Below are 11785 nucleotides of genomic sequence, written 5' to 3'. Positions count from 1 at the left end.
TAAGACATAACATGTAGATATGATAACAGAAGGGGTAAACTAGACTTGAGTATCAACTCTAAGATATGGAAAGGAAAGGAAAGATTAGACAAATGGCACTTGCTGAACCTCAGATGAATGGAAGCTCAGAATTATGGTTTTTTTTTAGATTGACCTATACTAGATATAATTATGGGGTTTGTTGAGCCGTACTTGACTTCCTAAAAAGCTGGTTCTTCACTGATTAACTCTCTTGGGGCTCTAATCTAACTTCAAAGAGGTCTGAACGGACTTGAACTGTCAAGGAATAAAGGGAGTTTAGTAACAATGAGGGTTTCAATAACTGGGAGGTCAGTCTCAGTATTGAGGCTAATTTGATTTTCTGGTGAGGCCTGAGTTTAATCCTTGCTCTCCATGCTCTCTATAGATAATGGATGCATCACTGTCACGATCGCCGCCCGGAGCAGGTCCAAGAGCTCCGGGCGGCGCGTCCCTCCTTGCCGGCGTCGCTTCCAAAATGGCGGCGCCCATGGCCGCCACGTGGGTAGCAGCGCCGGCGCGATGACGTCAGCGCGCCGACGTCGGCGCAAGGGCGTCAATGACGTCACAATGGCGCCAAATTCAAAATAAAAACGCCAACTAGACGCCAGAATGGCGCCCAAGTATAGTACTACTTTCCCTATAGTATCCTGGGTTTCCTGTGAAGCTTTATTGCTATATCTTGTTCCTGATTTATATTCTGACCCTTTGCCTGGACTTTGGACTTTGCTGATATCTGCCTGCCTGTGAACTTTTGCCTGGATCTCGACTACTCTTTTGATTAACCCTTTGGACACCACGAACTTGCTCCCTCAAGGGGGCTTCCTCCTCGATCCTGACAACCTCCCTGGTGGGAGCATCCCGGCTCCCTGACATTATACTTGGGCCATGGATCCTACTGAGGAAGCTACGCCTGATGTCGGACGAGCGCTCCGCGGACTGGCGTCCCGCATGCAGGAATATGAAGCCCAGCAGTACCACATAGGACAGGCACTCGATACCCTTCTCTCCCGAGTGCCTCCAGCGCCTCCTGCTCCCAAGCGGCTGCAAATCCTCCCATGGCGGACGTCTCGTCTAGCACAGGTTTCTCGTCTGGTGAGCCTCGTATTCCGCCTCCTCCTCGCTTCAGTGGGGACCCACAGGCCTGCAGAGGTTTCGCTACACAGTGCCAGATCCAGTTCGAGTTTCAACCCTCGCACTTCCCCAATGAACGTTCCAAGGTGGGGTATGTGATGTCTCGTTTGGTGGGCAAACTGCTTGAGTGGGCAACATCTCTTTGGGAGAAGAATTCTCCACTGACTTTTGATGCCAAGGCGTTTCTTCAAGCGTTTCGTACGGTGTTTGATGCCCCGGGTCGGGTCACAAATGCTCCTTCTCGCCTTCTGCAACTCCATCAGGGAAACCGCAGTGTCAGTGACTATGCTATTGACTTTAGAACTTTGATGGCTGAGACTTCCTGGAATGACGATGCCTATAAGGCCGTATTCTATCAAGGTCTGTCTATTCGCATTAAAGATGATCTTGTCTCCAGGGAGTTCCCTGATTTGCTGGAAGACCTGATTGCACTATCCATTAAGGTGGACACTCGTCTTAGAGAGCATCAAGTAGAGAGGGAGCGTTGTAAACGATTTCAACCCGTGTTGGCACCTCGCTTCCAGAGACCTCTCTTGCAAACTCCAGCTGCTCAAGCCTCTCCTTCTCCTCCGGAGGAACCGATGCAAGTTGGAAGGGCTCGTCTCTCCGAACAAGAAAGACTCCGTAGACGAATGGCTGGCTTATGTCTGTATTGTGGCGGACAGTCTCATTTTGCAAACTCTTGTCCGGTGAAGCCCACGAGTTCCGAGGTATTTCCAGGGTAACTCATGTAGGGGGCACTACTCCGAAGTCTCAAGAGAACTCTCACAGGTTTCTCCTTCCTTTACAGATTCGCCTAGCCACTAAGACCATTGTCGGCTCCACTTTCATTGACTCTGGAGCTGCTGGGAACTTCATGGACGCTCTTTTCGCCAAACACATGGAAGTTCCCTTATTCCCATTGTCCACTCTGCTTCGTGTCACTGCCATTGACGACAGACCCCTGGTGGCTGAATTTATCTCCATGACGACTGGTGAATTGCCTGTGCAGGTTGGGACGCTGCATAAAGAAAGTCTTTCGTTCCTAATTATTTCCTGTCCATCAGTTCCAGTCGTTTTGGGTCTCCCTTGGCTACGCCTGCATAATCCCACCATTGATTGGTCCACAGGACAGATTTCCCGTTGGAGCCCATTTTGCCAGAAGCATTGTCTTCCTGCTGAACCCTCCAGAGGGTGAATATCTCTATGTCTGATCTGAAGACTCTACCCTCCTTTTACAGGGAGTTCTCTGATGTATTCTGTAAGAAGTCTGCAGAATTCCTTCCTCCACATCGACAATACGATTGTCCTGTCGATCTTCTGCCTGGAACCATGCCCCCTAGAGGTCGTACTTATCCTCTCTCTCCAGCGGAAACCACTGCCATGAAGCAATATATCCAAGAGAATCTCCAGCGGGGGTTTATTCGCCCTTCTACTTCTCCTGCCGGGGCTGGATTCTTCTTCGTGGAAAAGAAGGATGGAGGTCTACGTCCCTGCATTGACTATCGGGGTCTTAATAAAATCACCGTTAAGAACCAGTATCCCTTGCCCCTGATTGCTGAACTCTTTGACCAACTGAAGGGGGCTAAAATCTTCACTAAGTTGGATCTCCGTGGGGCGTATAACCTTATCAGCATCCGGGAAGGTGACGAATGGAAGACAGCATTCAACACTCGGGATGGGCACTACGAGTACCTCGTAATGCCCTTTGGTCTCTGCAATGCCCCGCTGTCTTTCAAGAATTCGTGAACGACATTTTCCGGGATCTCTTGGGAAAATTTGTGGTCGTGTACCTAGATGACATCTTGATTTTCTCCAAGGACCTTGCAAGCCATCGCTCTCAGGTGAAGGAAGTACTCTCTCGTTTGAGGAAGAACTCTCTCTTTGCCAAACTGGAGAAATGTGTGTTTGAAGTGTCCAAGATCCCTTTTCTGGGCTATATCATCTCCCCAGAGGGTTTCGAGATGGATCCTGTGAAAGTGTCTGCAATCCAAGAGTGGCCTCTACCCCTAAGTACTAAGGCAATCCAGAGATTCATTGGTTTTGATAACTACTATCAGCAATTCATTAAGGGATTCTCTTCTCGTATTGCTCCAATCCTTGCTCTCATCCGAAAAGGGGGTAAACCCAGCTCTTGGCCCCCACCTGCTGTTGAAGCTTTTCAATCCTTGAAGGATGCCTTCACTTCTGCTTCGGTTCTCCGCCATCCTGATCCAGAGTTACCTTTCTTCATCGAGGTGGATGCTTCTGAAGTTGGAGCCGGAGCTATCTTGTCCCAAAGACATCCCTCTGATGGGAAGCTGCATCCATGTGGGTATTTCTCTAAGAAGTTCTCTCCTGCGGAGCAAAATTATGATGTAGGAAATCGAGAACTCCTGGCGGTTAAGCTTGCCTTAGAAGAGTGGCGTCACCTCCTTGAAGGTTCCTTGATCCCAGTCACGATCTACACAGATCATAAGAATCTTGAATTCATCCAATCTCTCAAGAGGCTGAATCCCAGACAAGCAAGGTGGTCTCTCTTCTTCTCTCGATTTAACTTCGTCTTGACTTTTCGCCCTGGCTCCAAGAATCGTAAGGCCGATGCTCTGTCTCGAAGTTTCACTCCGGTGGATCGTACTCCTGAAAGACTAGAGCCTATTATTCCTCCTGTCAAGATCATCGCTTCCTTGTACCCTCTATTCGCTGATAAAATCCTGGCTGGTCAATCTTCTGCTCCTCCTGATACCCCCATTGGGATGGCGTTCGTCCCCTCCGAGTTACGTCTGCCCATTCTTCAACAGACTCACTGTTCCAAGCAAGCTGGACATCCCGGTCCAGAAAAGACTCTTGAACTCCTTCGACGTTTAGTCTGGTGGCCGACTATCCGAAAAGATGTCAAAGACTTTGTTTCTGCCTGTACTGTTTGTGCCACTTCCAAGTCCAGCCATTCTCGCCCCAGTGGGTTACTACAGCCGTTGCCTGTTCCCTCTCGTCCTTGGACGCATTTGGCAATGGACTTCATTATTGAACTTCCTCCCTCCTGTGGGAACACCGTGATTTGGGTTGTCATTGACCGCTTCAGCAAGATGGCCCACTTCATCCCTCTACGGAAGCTTCCATCTGCAGTGGAGTTGTCACAGTTGTTTATCCAGTTCATTTTTCGCCTGCATGGCTTCCCAACTGAGATAGTTTCTGACAGAGGGTCTCAATTCACGGCTAAATTCTGGCGTTCCCTGTGCAAAGATCTAGGTATTAATCTTCAGTTCTCCTCAGCTTATCATCCCCAGACTAATGGAGCGGCTGAGCGAGTGAACCAAGCCTTGGAACAGTTCTTGAGGAACCACGTTTCCCTTTGTCAAGATGATTGGTCTGATCTCCTCCCGTGGGCGGAATTTGCTCATAACAATGCCTGCCACGCTTCCACTGGAAGGTCCCCATTTATGTCTGTGTATGGTCTACATCCTCTAGCCTTCCCACAAGACTTTGTGTTGTCTGATGTTCCGGCCGCTGATGACCATGCAGCCCACATGTCTGCTATTTGGGCTGCAACCAAGTCAAACCTGGAGAAGAGTGCTCTGGTTCACAAGTCATTTGCAGATCGTAGACGTAGACCCTCTCCTCCCTACAAGGTCGGTGATAAAGTCTGGTTGTCTTCCAGGAACATTCGGTTGAAGGTACCATCTCCTAAGTTGGGTCCGAGGTTCGTAGGTCCATTTCCCATTTTGGAGGTGATCAATCCTGTGGCTGTCAGACTTCAGCTTCCCCCTGAGATGCGAATTCCCAACGTGTTTCATGTCTCCTTGGTGAAACCCGCCACCTCCAACCGCTTTTCCGTGGTCCAGCCTTCCCCTCCTACTATCTCTGTGGATGGCCAACAAGAATATGAGGTGGAGAAGATCCTTGACTCCAGGATCTCCAGGGGCTCTCTTCAGTACCTCATCAAGTGGAAAGGCTTCGGCCCTGAAGAATGCTCCTGGGAAGGATGCTCTGATGTCCATGCTCCTCGTCTGGTGAGGGAGTTCAACTCCAAATTTCCCCAGAAGCCAAGTCCTGGTGGTCCGGAGGCCCCCCGTGAGGGGGGGGTACTGTCACGATCGCCGCCCGGAGCAGGTCCAAGAGCTCCAGGCGGCGCGTCCCTCCTTGCCGGCGTCGCTTCCAAAATGGCGGCGCCCATGGCCACCACGTGGGTAGCGGCGCCGGCGCGATGACGTCAGCGCGCCGACGTCGGCGCAAGGGCGTCAATGACGTCACAATGGCGCCAAATTCAAAATAAAAACGCCAACTAGACGCCAGAATGGCGCCCAAGTATAGGACTACTTTCCCTATAGTATCCTGGGTTTCCTGTGAAGCTTTATTGCTATATCTTGTTCCTGATTTATATTCTGACCCTTTGCCTGGACTTTGGACTTTGCTGATATCTGCCTGCCTGTGAACTTTTGCCTGGATCTCGACTACTCTTTTGATTAACCCTTTGGACACCGCGAACTTGCTCCCTCAAGAGGGCTTCCTCCTCGATCCTGACAACCTCCCTGGTGGGAGCATCCCGGCTCCCTGACAATCAGATCCACATTCTTCAGATTCTGCTCAGTACCAAATCTTCCACATAGGATGCTGCCTAATCTGGAACCAAATCTGGATACTAATTTGATCTGAATATTAGCAATATCCTGTAAAATGGCCATCACCTGGTCTAAAGTCACATGCTTTTAAACGTTCAACTAATCAAAATCCAGCCAAAAAAGGTTTGTATTTGGCAAAATCCAAATGTGGAGACTGGAGACAGAGCAAGGAAGAGCCAGGGATTTGCCAGAGTGCTCATGTGCATAGGCCAATGGTCAGGCACAGAAGGTGAAGTGAGAGGGACTTGTACAGGGTAGAGTCAGCTCTTATTGGCTGACCCTATCAAACCAATAAAGTTGCTGGGACCACATAAGATAGGCCAGGTGATAATGAGCATGCTTGCTAGCTGCTCATCTGGCCTAGAAGATAGGGTATGGAGGCAGAAACCCAGAGGTTCTTGGCTTGAATCCCAGCAGAGCCTTATACCATTTTGGTGTTGATGTTTTAGATGGGTATGGCCTGGCCTTGGGTATGATAAGCTGGTGACTGAGACCTGTCTTTAACATGGTAAAGGTTTTTAATTAAAGGAGAAGGGAAGTGTTCTTGCACTTGGGGGTGCCAAATGTTAGGCTAGAGGATCGCTCCGTGGTGCTAGCTGGAATAAACCTAGGCCGATGCAGTTTTCTGCTGATAGGAGCACCAGCCCAGGGTTTCAGGTAAGGAAATACAATCACTTGAGGTGCCTAACATTTGGCACCCTCAAGTGCAAAACCTGAAGGACGAATAAATCCCCGCTGGAGATCCTCCTGGATATATTCCTTGTAGAAGGATGGCAAGGCTTACAGATCTGTCGAAGCGATAGTTACCCGGTGGAGGGGAGTAGTGGGAAGACAATGTTCTTGACAGAATGGACTCCAATGAGAGATCTGACTAGAAGATCAATCAATGGAGGGGTTATGAAGGCCAAGCCAGGGAAGACCCAAGACGACAGGAACAGAAGGGCAGGAAATAATCAGGAACGACAACTTTTCCTAATGTAAAGTCCCAACCTGCACAGGCTATTCCCCTGGGAAATGATCTCGGACGTTAGTGGCCTGTCATCAATTGCCGTAACACGTAGGGGAGTAGTCAATGGATACAGGGGAACATCCATATATTTGGCAAAAAGAGCATCCATGAAATTCCCAGCAGCCCCGGAGTCTAAGAACCAAGCCGACAATAGTCTTAGTGGCCAATCTGTGACTAATCTGTAACAGCAGAAGAAACCTGTGAGAGTTCTCTTGAGATTTAGCAGTAACGCCACCTACATGTGTCACCCCAGACTTGCCTTGAAGAAAATAACCCTTTGGCTTCACAGGACAGGAATTGGCAAAGTGGGTTTGTCTGCCACAGTACAGACAGAGGCCTGCCACACGCCTTCAAAGTTTCTCTTGCTCGGACGAGCCCTTCCAACTTGCATGGGTTCCTCTGGAGGAATAACGGAAGGCAGAGGGGCAGAGGTGATGAAGGCAACAGGGGTCTTTGGAAGCGAGGTGCCAGCATTGGTTGAAACTTCTTACTGCGCTCCCTGACAACTTGATGCTCTCTGAGACGAGTGTCCACCTTAATGGTGGGAGCAATTAAATCCTCCAGTAATTCTGGAAGTTCTCTGAAGACGAGATCATCTTTAAGTCTAGTTGATAGGCCTTGGTAGAACACAGCCATATATGCCTCATCATTCCAACTAGTATCGGCCATTAAAGTTCTAAAGTCAATAGCATACTCGCTGGAACGGAGACTTCCCTGACGGATCTGCAAGAGCAGGGATAAGGCATTTGCCACCCGACCTGGGGCATCAAATACAGTTTGTAATGCCTGGAGGAATTCTTTAACATTAAAAAACAAAGACGAATTCTTTTCCCAGAGAGGTGTTGCCCACTCAAGCGGTTTACCCTCCAAAGAAGACATCACATAACCCACTTTCACCGCTCAGATAGATATTGGGAGGGTTGGAATTCAAACTAAATACTACACTGAGTAACAAACCCTCTGCAGGCTTGTGGGTCCCCAGTGTAGGAGGAGGAGGGGTCCCCAGTGAGAAGGAGGGATGTGAGGCTCACGAGTCGATGAGACTGCTAGTAAAGGGGTAACGGTGGCAGGAGGATTCCCCGCAGCCAGAGGAGTGGTAGGCATACGAGAGATAAGCGTATCAAGTACTTGCCCAATGCGGACTTGCTGAGTCTTATACGCTTCCATGCGGGACACCAGCCCCTGGAAGGCTCTTCCGTCATCCGGTGTAGCTTCCTCTGTGGGGTCCATGGCCCGATTCTAATGTCAGGGCGCCTATCGCCTCCCAGCGGGAGTAGTCAGGACTAAGGAGGAATCTAAAGGGTCAAAGTGTCAAAGTCAATGTTCGCAGTACAAATAGGGTTCAAGAATTATCATAATCAATATCCAGGCAGACTTTCAAAAAGCAGGCAGATAAACAGCAAAGTCGATAATCAGGCAGGGTCAAGGTCCAGAAATTAGTTTAACAGGAATTATAACACAAATGCTATAAACAAATGCTATAATCGGGCCTTCGAACCCGTGACCCGGAAGGGTTTTTAAATTTGTCAATGGCCACCGCCATCTTGGATGTGCCGACGGAGGCGCCGGAAGGAGCGACCGCGCCGAGCGGTCCTGACACAAAAAGACTTCATTAATCCCTCATTAATCCTATATGCATTTCTCTAAAGGCATTTCCTCTTTGAACAATTTGCTCTATGTTTATTGATATTTTAATAAGCTGCTCTTACACAAACTCTGGAATAAGAAGAAGATACTGCTGAATAAAACACTTCAATCCGTTGCCCTATAGAGATTAATAATTTCCAGATCCTAATTTTGAAACAAATGAATTTTCTCTTAGAAAGTAATTATTCAGTTCAGTAGCTCCCTTAGAAATTAGTTACAATGCCATGCTTTGCTTAATATAATGAGCTGCATTTGGAGAATTAATATTGTCATGATCTGATTTCCATCAAATATAGTCAAATCCATTTAGTTCTCCCTAAAATTCATTCTGATGCCAAGTTCAGAGGAAAATATTTTAAAAAGTTTGAATTTATGAACAGTTGAGGCTGTAATGTAATTTACTAACTAACTGGACTTATTCATAGTTGGGATGGGAGAGCTAATTCCCCTGGTAGATGCACTATTGGCCAGGGGTGTCAGGTGTGCCTATTCTTTAAATGGGGAATCCCCATGGGGTTCTGTCAGTTTGGACCCCACTTTCTGGGGTGGGTGGATGTGTCACGTTTGGCAACCTAAATCCAGAACCGATGCCACATCTAACTCTGTCAGGCGCTGCAATTCATGTTTAAGTCTTTCTCTCAGTGCCACTGGCACATGCCTTTTGGCTTGTACAACTGGTTTTGCATCAGCTTTTAATGAAATATCATATATAACTGGTAGTTTTCCAAGACCTGCAAACACATCCTTATATTCACTTAGCAGTATGTCTATGTTGCTTTGTGGTGATTCTTCCACAACAAATAATTTGTTTACCAGTCCCAACTTTTCACATGTTTGTGCGCCTAATAGAGGACAGTAATTACCAATTACTACTGTAAATTCATGCTTGCTTGTCTTTCCTTTATAAGTAAGAATGAGGGTGCATTTTCCTACTGATGGGATTTCAGACTCATTGTAGGCCTTTAGCACTGATGTTTTACTTTTTAGTTTTGCTTTCATTTGTAAGTTTCTCCATATTTTTTCTGTGATAATGTTTGTTTCTGCCCCTGTGTCCACTTTATACTTAATCAGGGAACCATTTGTATCAATGTCTATAGTCCAGCTTTTCCCACTTCCATTCCTTTTACTGACAGCACTCACATAGATCTCCTCCTGACTCTCCTCACTACTGCTGTCCATGACTGCATTTAGTTTGCTTTTACTGTAACATTGCTTGGCGAAGTGATTATATTTGCCACACGCTTTGCACTGTTTACCAAATGCTGGGCAGTTGTTAAATGCATGGGTGTTGCCACAATTATTGCAGACCTTGTATTTGGTGAATCTTGCATCAATTTTCCCTTTGCCTTTCTTAAAATCTGATTTACTTATGTGAGCCCTTGGTGTAACTGAGGATGTGGCCACTCTACTCACTTGTGAAACCTTCTCTTCACTTCTTATCCCTGTTAACACTTTGAGCTGCTGTTTTGTGAGTTCAGCTGCTTGACAGATTCGTATAGCTTTTTCTAATGTAAGATCCTGTTCCCTTAGCAATCTTTCTTGCACTTTTTGATCATTACATCCAATTACAAGTCTGTCTCGGATTAATGAATCTCTCAGCTGACCAAAGTTACATGTTCTGCTTTTGAGCTTGAGGTCTGTTATGTATTCCTCTATGCTTTCTATTGGAGACTGCACTCTGGAGTTAAAGATAAATCTTTCATATGTCTCATTCACCTTAGGGGTGCAGTAATCTTCAAACTTTCCCATAACCACTTCAAAATCATCACTGTCATGTTCATTAAGTTGAAATGAATTGAATATTTGCAAGGCTTCTTCCCCTGCTATTGTTAGGAACAGGGCCACTTTCTGTGCACTGGGCAGTGTTATAGTGTTAGTAGCTTTCATATATAGTAACAGTCTCTGCTTATAGATTTTCCATGCTTCCCCAACATTTCCCACAAACTTAACTGGAGTAGGTGGATGTAGACTGTCTGTCCTTATCTGTGCAGGGACTGTTACACTCACAGGCTGGGATGGGCCTGCTGCATCCTCTGTACCTCTTGCAGGTTCTGACATTGTTCAGGCTTTGTGTGCTGAGTGAATCCACTCCTGGTACCATGTGTTGTATACTTTAATAACCAGATTCTGTGTTTGCAGCAGCAACTTATTTATTCAAATACAGTGCACCAAGGAAGCATGTATCTCTGTGCAACTCACTCTCATCTCCTGAGAGCTGACCCCGCCCGCTGCTTCCTTGTTCTGACAAACTTTATTAACATCAACAATTATCAACACACACCTCACCGAAGTTCCACTTGGAGGACCATGTATTAGGGGATTGGACAGTTTTGAGTGAGTACTGTCCACAGCTTCTGACCAATATCCTACTTGAGCAATACCATCAAGAACATGTACAATTGGCTTATTAAGTGACTGACTGTATTGCACCATCTTCCAATATCTTCTAAGGAGACTGTAGCCACTGGTGCCCAATTGAGTTTATGCTACCTGAGAGTTATAGCTGAGCTTTAATACTTTTGCATTACCTTTCTAAAGAGGCCCCAAGTGCAAGAGTGGCAAATAAAGATAAAAATGCAGTATCATATGTCTGACAGGATTCAAGTTGTACTTCACTGGCCGACACCCTTGATGCTAAAAGGTGCATTTGTCTCCAGAAATCTAACTTTAGTGAAACTTGAACAAGCTTGGACTGTCAATGAAAAATGGGGTGTTAGTAACAATGAGGGTTTCAATAACTAGGAGGCCAGTCTCAGCATTGAGGCTCAGTTATTTGCTGGTGAGGCCTGAGTGGAACCCTTGCTCTTCATGGTTCTGTATAGATGGATGCATCAGATCCAGGTTTCTCAGATTCTGTACAATACCAAATCTTCCATAAAGAATTTTACCTAGTACAACATCTGAATACCAATTTGCATATTCAAGTCAGCTAGATCCTGTAAAATGGCCACTTCCATTTTCACATGGTCTAAAGTCACGTTCTTTTACTGATTTGGATTCAGATGAATCAGAATCTGAATCCTGCCAAAAAAAGGTTTGTATTTGGCCAAATCCTGAACTAAATCTGAAATTCTATTATAGAGTAACTCCTCAAGTATCCCAATCTCTTGAACCGCAGTTTATAGATAGAACAGTGGGATCTAAGGGGTTCTTGACCATGAGATGACAACATCATTTTCTATACTAGTATAACTTTCAGACATATGTAAACAATTTTAGTGTTGACAAAGATAATCGTTGTATTTTTATACACATTTCTTGGTTTGTGCCACTTTGATATAAGGGTGTTCAACACTTATGTTTGTACACCTGAAGAAGAGGCAAAGGCACTGAAACAATGTGTATTGAACCCCTTTAGCCTTTCCATATAGCACCACTATGTGATTTACTTGTTAAAATA

The sequence above is a fragment of the Xenopus laevis genome, chromosome 2L (assembly GCF_017654675.1).
Source record: "Xenopus laevis strain J_2021 chromosome 2L, Xenopus_laevis_v10.1, whole genome shotgun sequence".
Classification (NCBI taxonomy): Eukaryota; Metazoa; Chordata; class Amphibia; order Anura; family Pipidae; genus Xenopus; species Xenopus laevis.
The sequence above is the reverse complement of the archived record's forward strand: the minus strand, read 5'-3'. Positions refer to the sequence as shown.